General features: G+C 44.2%; 1 protein-coding gene across 1 annotated transcript in view; it reads right to left on the reverse strand.

The window, feature by feature from the left end:
- LOC119726531 (neuronal cell adhesion molecule-like) overlaps window positions 1-12,460 on the reverse strand; it is a 90,870-nt gene that overhangs the window by 2,083 nt on the left and 76,327 nt on the right. The gene's annotated exons all lie outside the window — the stretch shown is intronic.

Genomic DNA, 12,460 nt, shown 5'->3' on the forward strand with positions numbered 1-12,460 from the left:
CAGCCATCTTGGAGGTTAGTGTTTTTCCTTTTAAGGAGGCATTCATTGTTATAGATTAAAATTAAAGAAAGAAACGGCAACACTAGCTGCTTGATGTAGCTTGATCTGCGCGCTACTTCAGATGATCTAAAGGAAAATGCCGGAACCGAATTATGTTTAGGGAATGCTTGAATGGTGATTGTCATAGCTGGAGGAGAGAGGGTAAAAAGTTTGAGGCGTCAAAATGATAAAAGCGGAGAAAAAACGGGAACATTCCCACAAGGACAACACAAGTACTACACGGATCAGGAAAGGAAAATATCGGAATCCAGTTAAAATTGTAGTCTATGGAATATGATATGCCAGCAGATTTGGCGACTAATTATAAAAAAATAAGATTGCGTCTTGACCTCGAGATCCTGACCATTCAGCTGACGTCTTCTATATCGTATCTTCGGTAACCCGTTGTTGTATTATACAAACATGGCATCCAACTTGGGCAATAACCAGCTTAATTCACCTTTCTGATGGAAATGACGTCACAGTTTCTAAAGTGTACTCCAATTGGATGGCGGGCAGGCTCTCATAAAAATTTGCCTGTTAGGAGATATCAGACGTGCGACAGTTTCTATGCACACGTGAATATCTGATACTCGGACTATAAAAAAAACAAATTGACAAAAAATATAAGTAAATATGGATAAAGGGATGAAAAAAAAGAACACGTGTATTTATATATATGAACCAAAGAGTACATTTTGAAAAGAGGAAGGAACAGTTTCACAATCAGGTGGACAAATACTGATACCTACTTAGTTTGGATTTGCAAACTACTCCGGCAACGTTCGAGCTTTCACACTGCCGATAGCTGGTACTGACAAACGGGCAGTCGGCCAGTCGGCTCTCCGTCCCCTCACAGGCGACTCGGTTCATCATGATCGGCAGGTCGCCTCTCCCGTATTCTGAGGCTGTGTTGGCCTGGATTGCTGCACCGAGGTCCAGCTGACGGCACACCGTGATTGCGTCGTTTATCCCCCAGTCATTAGCGCACACCGCTCCCCAGGATGCTGTATCGCGGTGGTAGATTTCCACACGGCCACTCCAAGCGTCAGTGCCATTCACCAACCTCACATAACCATCTGGGACTTTAAAGAATTCATTTTGAATCTATCAGAACGACTGGAATTTTGAAAAATTAAATCTGTTGGAACTATCAGTTTCACTCATTATTTTATTTGAATTTAACGTGGGTGTGTACGTGACTAACATACCAGATTCCTTCATCGAAATTTCGTTTTGTTTGTTATGATCCGAAAAGCTTAGTGATTTAGCACATTCTGCAGGTGGAACAAGGATTTATTTCGCAACGCTCAATTAATTTTGAAAAAATGTCCTCTGTAAAGGCTGTAACATATCATGTCTGAACGGAAATGTTGTTATGCCAATGCCTTATGTCAGTTTTCCTACGGATGAAGAGCTTTTGTTAACTACCTTGCACTTGGCACCCGAATACCTCGAACCTCACTTTGTAGTACTGATTAGTCCAGGCCAGGGGTAGTATGCGAATAAACCTTGCTGTGGGTACCACAGGAAAAGTGACATTCGTCGGCCGACCACTGGTCAAGTTGAACTAAAATGAAGCAAAAGCAGGATTAGTGTGGTAATGATAACAATTCAGTTTTCATTTGCAACATTCCGACACCTGCCCGTACAGTTCTTTATACAACTACAAAACATGTCTTCCTTATCAGCGGATACCGCGTGGAAAACAAATTGAGAGTTAAAACCTTTGGTTGACTACTGTTAGTTTCAAAGTGTACTTTATTGAAGGGAATCTCTTTTCATTTCCAGCAGTCTGAAGCCCCATTATAAAATAACAAATGAAAATGAAAATAACAATAATGAATACAAATAATCAGGCAATCTGGCTATGTGTTATTTGAAAAGCTGTTAAAAAAAAACAGAATGCCACATTTTTTACGATAAAAACGGCGTATAACAACTAGTAGAGTCCCAGAAGATGCGAGGATGTTGCCTGTCATCATATAAGGTATTTATACAGATAGTATACATCAACTCATGATAAACTCATTGCAATAAACAAAAACTATAGACAATGCACACTTGACATCATTGCATTTAGCCATCTATACGGGTGCAACACTAAATAGGAGATTCAAAAAAATATGAGAATCACACAAAATGAAAACACACGCCCGAATACAGGGTTCCATTAAAAAAACACATCCCAATAGGAATATGCCTTTAGGTCGATCCGCAAAATCGTTGGAACGTATTGTGTTTACTTAAAAATTCTGCTTCAGATTCCAGCGATAGATATCTTTTTTCACAGTCTAATTAATTTAGTATCTTAATTTGTAGTAGTTTTGGAGTATTTGCCTCACGTGCAGATTATTCTATTTTCATCCATAAAAGCACTTTCGTCTTTTCACTCGTCATTTCTGTCATGCATTGGCACGACAGAACAGATCAAAGGATGAAAATAATGACCCTTTTAAACTAAAGACGAAGGGCTGGAGGTATTTTACAAAACCTGCAATCATAAGACAATCCAAAGACCTCCGTTTCAGAACATTTCGTTCGCCTTGTCACTAATGAAGTGGAATGACCTAAATAAATGTAGAGATTGTAAAGTAACGAGAGAGAGAAAAAAAATCATTGTTCAATATCAAGCAAATCTCCCCACTTTTCAAATAGCAAATTTCAAAGTCGACTAGTGGTTGATTTGTGACGTACCTTACGCCTGCGCACTGATAGCAACGTGCGAACGTCTCTAGTCAAACGCTGGTCAAAATGTCATCGCAAAACTTCTGGATCCTGGCTCTCTGCTAGCATTATGAATGCGCGCGGCTATTGGTTACCAGCGAAGCAACCAACTCCAGTAGGCTGGTTCCATATAGTCGACTAGCGTAGTCAACCACCGTCGACTAGACAGAGTTCGGGCAAACGTTAGTTAACCATTGGTCTTTGCGCAAACTTGGCCCATTTAAGGAAAACGACTAATAAAGATGACTGAATGTTTGAAAAGCGCCCTCTGTAACTCACTCTGATTGCTCCACCGTCAGCATCGGCTAAACTCTGCCAGTCATCCGACTCGGCTGTGAGGCTGTGCTGGACTGAAAATGCCGTGACATGACAACAGGTCACATCGGCGCTTCCCTGCATGGTGAGCCCGGTAACCACCGTGGGTTTAACCAGGTCGACCTGGATCCACTGATCTGCTGGAGGGTGTGGCATCCATCCTTCGGGTCCTGTGGGATGATAGAATGGTTTTATTATTATCGTTGGGAAATGTGCCAATATGCAAATAAAAAAAAACCTACAGTCAGAAGATGTACAATCAGCTACGATTCATCAAATTTACTCCAATAATACAGTCACTGGAAAGGTGTGGCGGAAAAGGTGAATGTAATTCCGACGAACAGTTTTGATCCTAACAAACGCTGTTGTTTAGCATTGGAATTTTAGATCATGTTAAACAAGGCATATGACAAAGTTTATGAAGCGAGTTTCATCAGTTTTGGGAAAGAGGGTAAGATTTTATACGCCGTACGAAAAAGAATACTCACTTTCACAATCTGCCACTTTCAACTTGGCGTCCTCCAATGTCAATACAGCACTGGAGATGGTGGTGGAAGAAGCGTGCTGCGGCACAAAGCTTCTAAAGAAATGCATGATCACCCTTGATGTCACTGCACTCCTCCTCGATCGTTTGGAACAACAAACGACCGAGGAGGCGTGCAATGACATTAGGGATGATTCTGCATTCCTTCAGAAGCTTTCGGCCGCTGCACGCACCTTCCGCCACCGTTTCCTCCGCTGTATCGACATTCCCAAAGTAAGTAGTTTTTCGTACGGCATTTAAATATTATCCTCTTGCACAAAACTGATATAACACTTAATATAATTGTTCATGCCCTCTTTACATGATCTGAAATGTTGGTTTAATTCCATTGGTAAACAACAGGGTTATTTGGGATCAAATGAAGGACTTTTTTTGACAAGAAGTACATTGTAATTTCCAAAATATCACGTTATACATCTGCATTTCTGACCAATCACCGTTTGGGTGGTTTTTATATATAGAGCCTTGTCATACCGTTTGACCTAAACCTTTCATTAGTCATCAACATGAATTTGTATAGTTCCGCGATATTTTTCTCTCAAATGTTTTTTACTGCGAGACGCCGCACTTCTAGTGTAAATTGGGCCTCATATTGAAATTCTCACAAAACAATGAACTAAAGAACTATCCGGCAAATCCACTGAACGACAACTTTGGCCCATTAATTGTATGGCTTTGCTAATTACCGAGTTCTATGGTCACCATTCGGTGCCTACAGAATGACTTCATTCATGTGTATGTGTAATAACGAACTGTGCATCAATAATGTAAGCAAATAGTCCTAAAGAAGCCATATAAAACCATACTTTTCTTACCAACTCATGTTTGCGATTATGTCTTGGCAAAAATGTTTTGGTAGAGTCTTTGTTGTTGTTAAGCAGCGCCATGCAATTGGGCCCTAATGGCACGGCACTGCTAAGTTACGCAAGGAAGCATAAGCAGAAAGACGAATGACTTCATTTATCATTATATTCACGAGGCAACTAGGCACAACATAAATATGGAAATATCACCGTTAAAGGTTTACCATAACATAAATGCACATTACTTATATAGGATCGTTGATTTTTTATAGAAAGGATGCGATACCTACCTACATTAAGTCGAGCGGTGCTTGGGAGATAGTAACTACTATAGACGGACGATGCCGTTATGCTGTTGTCCGGGATGTTTCTATTTTCCATCCCCAACGCCCTTGGAGTGCACCGTGCTAGTGAAATGATAAAGAATTATTCACAAATTCAACAGGTTATAGTGACGTACCTTAGTGACAAAAATGCCAAGGATCGGTACACCGTGGACAAAAGCACCATTTTTCACCAAAGCATCTCCATGGTATACCTTTTCGAAAAAAAGACGGACGCAAAAAATTGGATGATGGGAAGGGCAATATATGACGTCATTATGACGTCATCAGCTTATTATTACATGAAATAAATATAAATTGATAATATCTTCAGAACTACCAACATCACAACAACAAATGTGGCATCAAATGAAAGGGAACAACAAGATCTTTCATTTGAGTGGTATGTCAGTGGGATGGAATGTAGTAAAGGGTGGTTTTGGGGGCCAAAAAAACACTTTTTGGGTCAAAAAACCTCATTTACATGAGAGAATAAAAGTGTCACCTCGAGCTAAAAAAATGGCCTCAAAGTATCTTACTATTTCTTAGAAGTAACCATTTTCCAATAGATGATTTTGATATAAACGACGAATATGAAAACCAAGCCCCAAAATGAATACAATACGCTCTGAAAATGGGCACATAATGCATAGTTCACAGGTACCAGCCACCCCCCCCCTCCCCCATTTGATTTTACGGAGGCCAATGTCCGGTGAAAACACGTGTCGAACTTTCAGCTCGGATGTGCAAAAAAAAACAATGCTGAGCAAGTGCCCCTTTTCGGTGATGCCCCCCCCCCCTAGTTTCAAACCCGTTCCGCTGCCGCTGCCTGAAGGACCGGCTCCCAACGCAGTTTAATACCTTCGACGACTTAGACGCCTCAAGCCAGATACTCTGTCCCACATAAATCCGCCACGTAGGTACAGCTTTCATGTCAAACCAAAACCGCAGGCCGAGCTGAAAAAGATGGAGAAAGGCTGGGTCATACGAAAAGTCTCCCATCATGCACACGGACGGGTGCAGCTCAATCACAGCAACGGCCCATTCAGGGTGTGTCCGGATCCCAAGCAGCTAAACACATAATGTTTTCTACAGATCCCCACTCTTGAGGAGCTCAAGCCAGAATTTGCGCTGGAAAGGTTCTTCTCCAAGCTAGACGTCAAAAGCAGGGTATTGGTCTGCTCATCTAGAGCAGTCTGAAGAGCTGACAAAATACAATTTGGTTGTAACAGCTTTCGTCGCCCACTCATCGGCTTACCAGTAAGCCAAGACAATAGTCCGAAAAAAATATTGATGGCGAAATAAGCTAGATGCCTTGATGCGTTGGAACAATCACCACAACGACATTGCAGTATTCGGTGTCCCTTGGAGAGCATGATGAGCGGCCGAACGCCTCATCGCCCTGATGGAAACCGCTGGTTCCTTTATAGTCAACAATGTCTCACACTACACCCTACATTGCGCAGACAAAGTTGCTCCCTTCAGTGATCTTCTTCGAAAGGATGTACCATTGCTCTGGCAATAGGACCACCAAACTTCTTTTATAACCCTGAAACACTCCATCTCAACTCAGTCCTGGCTACGATTCTCCGACCCACTGGTATAAAAACCTTCCTCAAAGTAGATACATCTGAAAGAGGATTGGGCATCAGCCAGGAAGGTAAACCGATCGCATTTTCCTTAAAGAGCCTATAGACCCTCTGCCAAGAGCATATTCTCGAATATCGAGAGGAAGTTGTGACACTGCTGCAACTTCATTCGGCTGCAACTTCAATGTCGTCACTGACCATTAAAACCATTGGTTACGATCTGGCGCAAATTCCTAGCCAGTGCACCACCCCGCTTGCAGCGTCTTATTAAGCTACAAGGATGCGACTTTGACGATGTCTACAAACCTGGTGCTATGATGGTGATCGCAGATACACTCAGCAGACTGCCCAAACCCTCCAAGCTCCACAATGTAACACGTGATGAACCTGTAACTGAGATACACTCGGATAGGCACCCGACTGTAACTTATGTTACGTTTTTTGTCCGCCTATCTTTGGAATAAGTTTCAACATTTAAGATACCGATAATCAATTACGAAAACTCTCTTGCCATAGTATTTGAACAATTCTCTCTGACCTAAGAACAAAAACTCACAATACCACTCACGGTTTGCATGTTAAAACAAGGTTCCAAAATGATTACCCCAATCCATGATTTTAGCACCATTTTCTTTTACCAAAATAGGGCTTTTTGGCCAAAAACCACCCTGTACTACATTCCATCCCACTGACATACCACTCAAATGAAAAATCTTGTTGTTCCCTTTCATTTGATGCCAAATTTGTTGTTGTGATGTTTGTAGTTCTGAAGATATTATCAATTCATATTTATTTCATGTAATGATTAGCTGATGACGTCATATATATTGCCCTTCCCATCTTTCAATTTTTTGCGTCCGTCTTTTTTTTCCAAAAGGTATACCATGGAGATGCTTTGGTGAAAAAATGGTGCTTTTGTCCACCGTGTCACAATTTTTTCAATAAAGGTACCTCACTATAAAATGAAGACTTAATGCAGGCCCGGATTAAGTGTTTTGTAAGCCCAGCACCAGTGTTCCGTAGGCCCTATTCCGCCCAAGCCACCGACACCTATTCAGCGTACAAAGCACTGTACAAATCAAGCCATGCCAAACTGATATAGGTCCTAGCTCTAAAAGCCTGCTCGCACCAAGGGCATCAAACTCACAAGTGGGGAGGGCAGGGGATGTTAATACAAACATGTGTATACCGGTAGGAGAAGGAAAACTCTGATTTTAAACCCGGGTAGATAGAACTCGTAAGCCTTGGTCGGCAGTCTACCTAGGAGAAGGACCACTCTGATTCCAAACCCGGGTAGGTAGAGCTCGTTAGTCTTGGTCGGCAGTCTTGGTCGGCAGTCTACCAACGTACAGCCTAGTGCGGTCAAGGGCGAATGAGGGGCTATGCCTCCAACGGCCAGGGTAGTCCTGAGAGGAGTGGCGCCCCCAGGTCTTAATAGCCTTGAAGGAAACCTATGGCGAATACAAATCTTACAAATCCTATACTTCCAGTCCCGGGAGTGGACAGGAGCGATGCTGCGGACAGAGGCGCTGGACAGGTCTTGGCCTGGCAGTATGACGGTGGCCCCCCAAACCCCCCGGGGAGGAGGTCGTCTGACAACAGCACAAAGTCCAACGCGATTCTGCGATGCAGGAGGCCGTTCATTATGGCAACCTTCAACGCAAGCACAGTGAGGGAGGATGCGAGGGCCAGGGAGATGGCCCATTGTGCAGTGAAGTGTGGTGTGGAGATTTTGGGTGTGCAGGAACACAGGAGAGTTCACTCGGACCAGCTTGTGTTTGAGAGAGTGGAGGGCAGCTACCTCGTCACGTCGTCGGCATGGAGGAATGCGGCACAGGCAGCTATTGGAGGGGTGGGACTGATGCTTAGTCCTCGAGCTAGAAGGGCTCTTCGGGAAGTTCACAATCATTCTGAGAGGATCCTGATTGCCGAGTTCGACAGCAATCCAGTCACAACCGTCCTCGTTGTTTATTCCCCAACCAATGTGTCACAAGTAGAGGACGTGGAGTTGTTCTACGAGCAGCTCACAGCAGCTGTCAGGGGTGTGCCAGCTCATAACTTCCTGGCCATCTTGGGTGATTTCAATGCTAGACTTGGGCCTGAAGATGCATTGTACACGTATCATGACAGCACCAATAGAAACGGCATGCATATGTCCGAGTTTATGAGTGAGCACCAGCTCTTTGCTGCCAACACCCAATTCCGGAAAAAGCGCGGGAAGAGGTGGACATTCAGAGACCGTGGCACCGGGATTACGAGGCAACTCGACTACATGCTAGTGCGGAGGAAGTGGAGGAACAGCATCTTGAACGCTGAGCCCTTCAGCACGTTCGCTTCTGTGGGCTCTGACCACAGAGTTGTCTCCATGAAGGTGAGACTGAGTCTGAGAGTACCGAAACCAAAGCACAGACTCAGATACGACTGGAGGTTGTTCGCGGCAAGACCAGACCTACAAGAGAAGTACACCGTAGAGGTCCATAACCGCTTTCAGATTCTGGAGGAAACAGAGAACCCAAGTGTTCGGTACGAACGTTTTGTAAGAGCAAATACTGAGGCAATGAAGGGGTGTGTTCCAGAGATAGAGCGAGTCAAGATCAGTGCTCGATCGAAGCAACCTGATGTAATGATAGCAAGAGGGAAAGTGGAATCGGCCCACCGGGAGTTTAGTCAAAACCAGACTTTGGAGAACCGTGACCTGGTGAAAAAGGCAAAGGAGCTGCTGTTTAGCACATATGACAGGCTCAGGAGCGAGGAGTTGACAAAGAAAGTCAGGCGCATTGAGACAGCTCATGGTGAGCGCAGGTACAATGAATCCTGGAAGGTTATCAATGAGATGACAGGGCGCAAGAAGGCGAAGGAGGGTCAGGTGGTGGGTGCCAGTGCAGAGGAGAGAGTTGATACGTGGCTCACCCACTTCAGCAGCCTGCTAGGTAGAGCACCAGATATTGAAGATGCTGATGAGGACATCCCAGACGTCCTCACTGACCTAGACATCAACGATGGTCCATTCACTGCCGCTGAACTGGCCAAGGCCAAGTCGACACTGCAACAAGGGAAGAGTGCAGGTCCAGATGGCATACCTCCAGAAGTCTTCAAGTATTGTGAGATTGACATCATCATTCTGGAAATCTGCAACCTTGCCCTGATTAACAACGACGTCCCCAGTCAATGGTCGCTGTCGAACATCATACCCGTGCCAAAATCTGGTGATCTTAGTAAAACCGACAACTACCGTGGCATTAGCCTCACATGTATCATTGCAAAGATGTTCAACCGAATGATACTAAATCGGCTACGCAGTGCGATCGACCCTCACCTGAAAGATAACCAGAACGGGTTCAGAGAGAGGAGATCAACAACAGCGCAGATCCTGGCTCTGAGGCGAATAATCGAGGAGGTGAAGATCAATAACCTGACAGCAACCCTGACATTCATTGACTTCACAAAAGCGTTTGATTCCATCCACAGAGGGAAGATGGTGAAAATTCTTAAGGCATACGGAGTTCCAACGAATCTGCTTCGAGCCATCCAGTCAATGTACTCAGGAACCCGAGCCAAAGTGGTCACTCCCGATGGAAACACAGACGAGTTCAACATCTTGGCAGGAGTCATGCAGGGCGATACCCTCGCCCCATTCATATTCATCGTTATTCTTGACTTTGCCCTCAGACGAGCTATAAGCGGACACGAGGTAGATCTTGGATTCACACTGATACCAAGGAGATCGAGCCGCTATCCCGCAGTCGCCCTGACTGACCTCGACTTTGCGGATGACATCAGCCTCCTCTCTAACTACACTTCTCAGGCACAGGAGCTTCTGACACGTGTGGAGATGGAATGTAGCCGGGTGGGTCTCTCACTCAATGCCAGAAAGACAAAGGTGGTCACTTACAACGTCCCAGACATGCATCCCTTACTACCCTAGAGGGCCGCCCTCTCAAGGAAGTCAGCGACTTCAAGTATCTAGGATCATGGATCGACTCCTCTGAGCACGACATCCGCATTGGAAAGCCCTTGCCTGGAAGGCTCTACATGGGATGAAAACCATATGGAGCTCTAACATGTCAAGGGATGTCAAGATCAGTTTCTTCCAGGCCACGGTGGAGTCCATCATGCTATATGGATGTGAGTGCTGGACCTTAACAACGACCCTTCAGAAGTCCCTCGACGGTTGTTACACCAGAATGTTGGGGACGGTGCTCAACATCGACTGGAGAAACCACGTGTCTAATAACACCCTTTACGGCATGCTACCTAGGATCTCACAGAAGATCGCATACAGGCGGATGGGCATGGCAGGGCACTGCTGCAGACACCCTGAGCTACCAGCAAGCCGTCTGGTGCTGTGGGAACCGACTCATGGGGTGAAGCGGAGGGGAAGACAGATGACGAGCTATGTCGGGGTTCTGAGGAGAGATGCCGGGACTGAGACCACAACAGAGTTGGCTGCTTGTATAAAGGATAGAGAGGATTGGAAACGCCGCAGGGGATCCCGCCTGCGGGCGACATGATGATGTATCCTGATGAGAGCTAATTAGCGTGCGAAGCTTAAACAGCGTGGGGTTAAAATGATTCTAGAGGTTCTCAATGTGACGTAATTTCTGACTACTTGCAAGGTTTTAGCAAAATATCATCATTTATACATCATTAATGAGTTGGGAGCCATTGAATCGGCTATTCTGAGCTACAGAATCAAATACAGGGCGAGTCAAAAAAAAGCGAAACCCAAATGTCGGGACTATTGTTTTTAGTGAATTTCTGCATGTAGCACTTTCAAAATCTAGGATATGAAGTCCCAATCCAAAAGCTTTCTTTTAGCACAAAAATCATTCAAATCACTTATGTACTTTTGAAGTTACGGAATTTTAAGCACAACCACCGTTTTGAAGTTCTGTCGACCAATCACAAGAAGGTAAGTGTTCATTCAGCAAAACGAAACCAAATCACACATTTTTTTGTGATCCATGGACAGAACTTTAAAACGGTGGTTGTGTTTGTAATTCCGTAACTTAAAAACTACATAAGCGATCTGAATGATTCTTGTACTAAAAGAAAGCTTATGAATTGGTCTTTCATATTCTGAATTTTGAATGTGTTACATGCAGAACTTCACTAAAACAATGATTCCGACATTTGAGTTTCGGTTTTTTTTGTACTCACCCTGTAGACTACAATTATTTAATCAGGGAAGAAAATAATTGGGGGAACAACATGTCCCCCCGCTCTCACCGATCGACGCTCTTAGTTCGCAGTTAGCACCTGCTTTAGAACGATTAATTGTATACGTAGGGCCTGCATGTAATACAGCGTCAGTTGGTGAAATTGAAAACTCAGAGAGAGACCCTCTGCGCGTGGGTGTGGTGTGGGTAGGCCTATATGTGTTTTATGGCACACTGCGGTATTATTGTAGGCCCCCAATTTTTCGTAAGCCCCCAACATTTTCGTTGGCCTTAGGTACAGTGCCTACTGTGCCTACTGGGTAATCCGGGCCTGACTTAATGTCGCTCGCTGCAGCACTATGGGGTCACTGGTTGTGGGTCATCCTCGCAATGGGCCAGAGTAAGGTTTTGGGGAAAAGTTAGACTTGAGGACCAGTCACTAGAGACAGTCGTGTTTCGTCTGTCGGCGCCCCTATCTATATATACTTGCACAGCGAAGTGTATCATGAGGGGACCATTAGAAGCGGTACGCGCACGGCATTCGTATGTGGCCTGAAAAATAATCACCATTTTACCTTTAAAAATGCTAAAATATGATGCCGTAGACGAACGTTTATAAATGTGTTTGTGTACAACATTATGTAAGTATAAAAGTATATGAGTGATTTGAATGATTCTTTTTTGAATGAAATCAAAAGCTTGACTGAAGAAGATATTTTTGCGTCTGGAAGAGGGCGAAATTGAAGATGAAAAAGAAAGTTTCTTTTTAATGGGGCTTTCACATCTAGATCAGAAAAGTGCTACGAATTACGTTAAGGGAATGCTTGAATGGTGAATGTCATAGCTGGAGGAGAGAGGGTAAAAAGTTTGGGGCGTCAAAATGATAAAAGCGGAGAAAAAACGGGATTATTCCCACAATGACAACACAAGTACTACACGGATCAGGAAAGGAAAAAATCGG

Source organism: Patiria miniata, unplaced genomic scaffold (genome assembly GCF_015706575.1).
Source record: "Patiria miniata isolate m_02_andy unplaced genomic scaffold, ASM1570657v1 HiC_scaffold_2, whole genome shotgun sequence".
In the NCBI taxonomy this organism is placed as follows: domain Eukaryota; kingdom Metazoa; phylum Echinodermata; class Asteroidea; order Valvatida; family Asterinidae; genus Patiria; species Patiria miniata.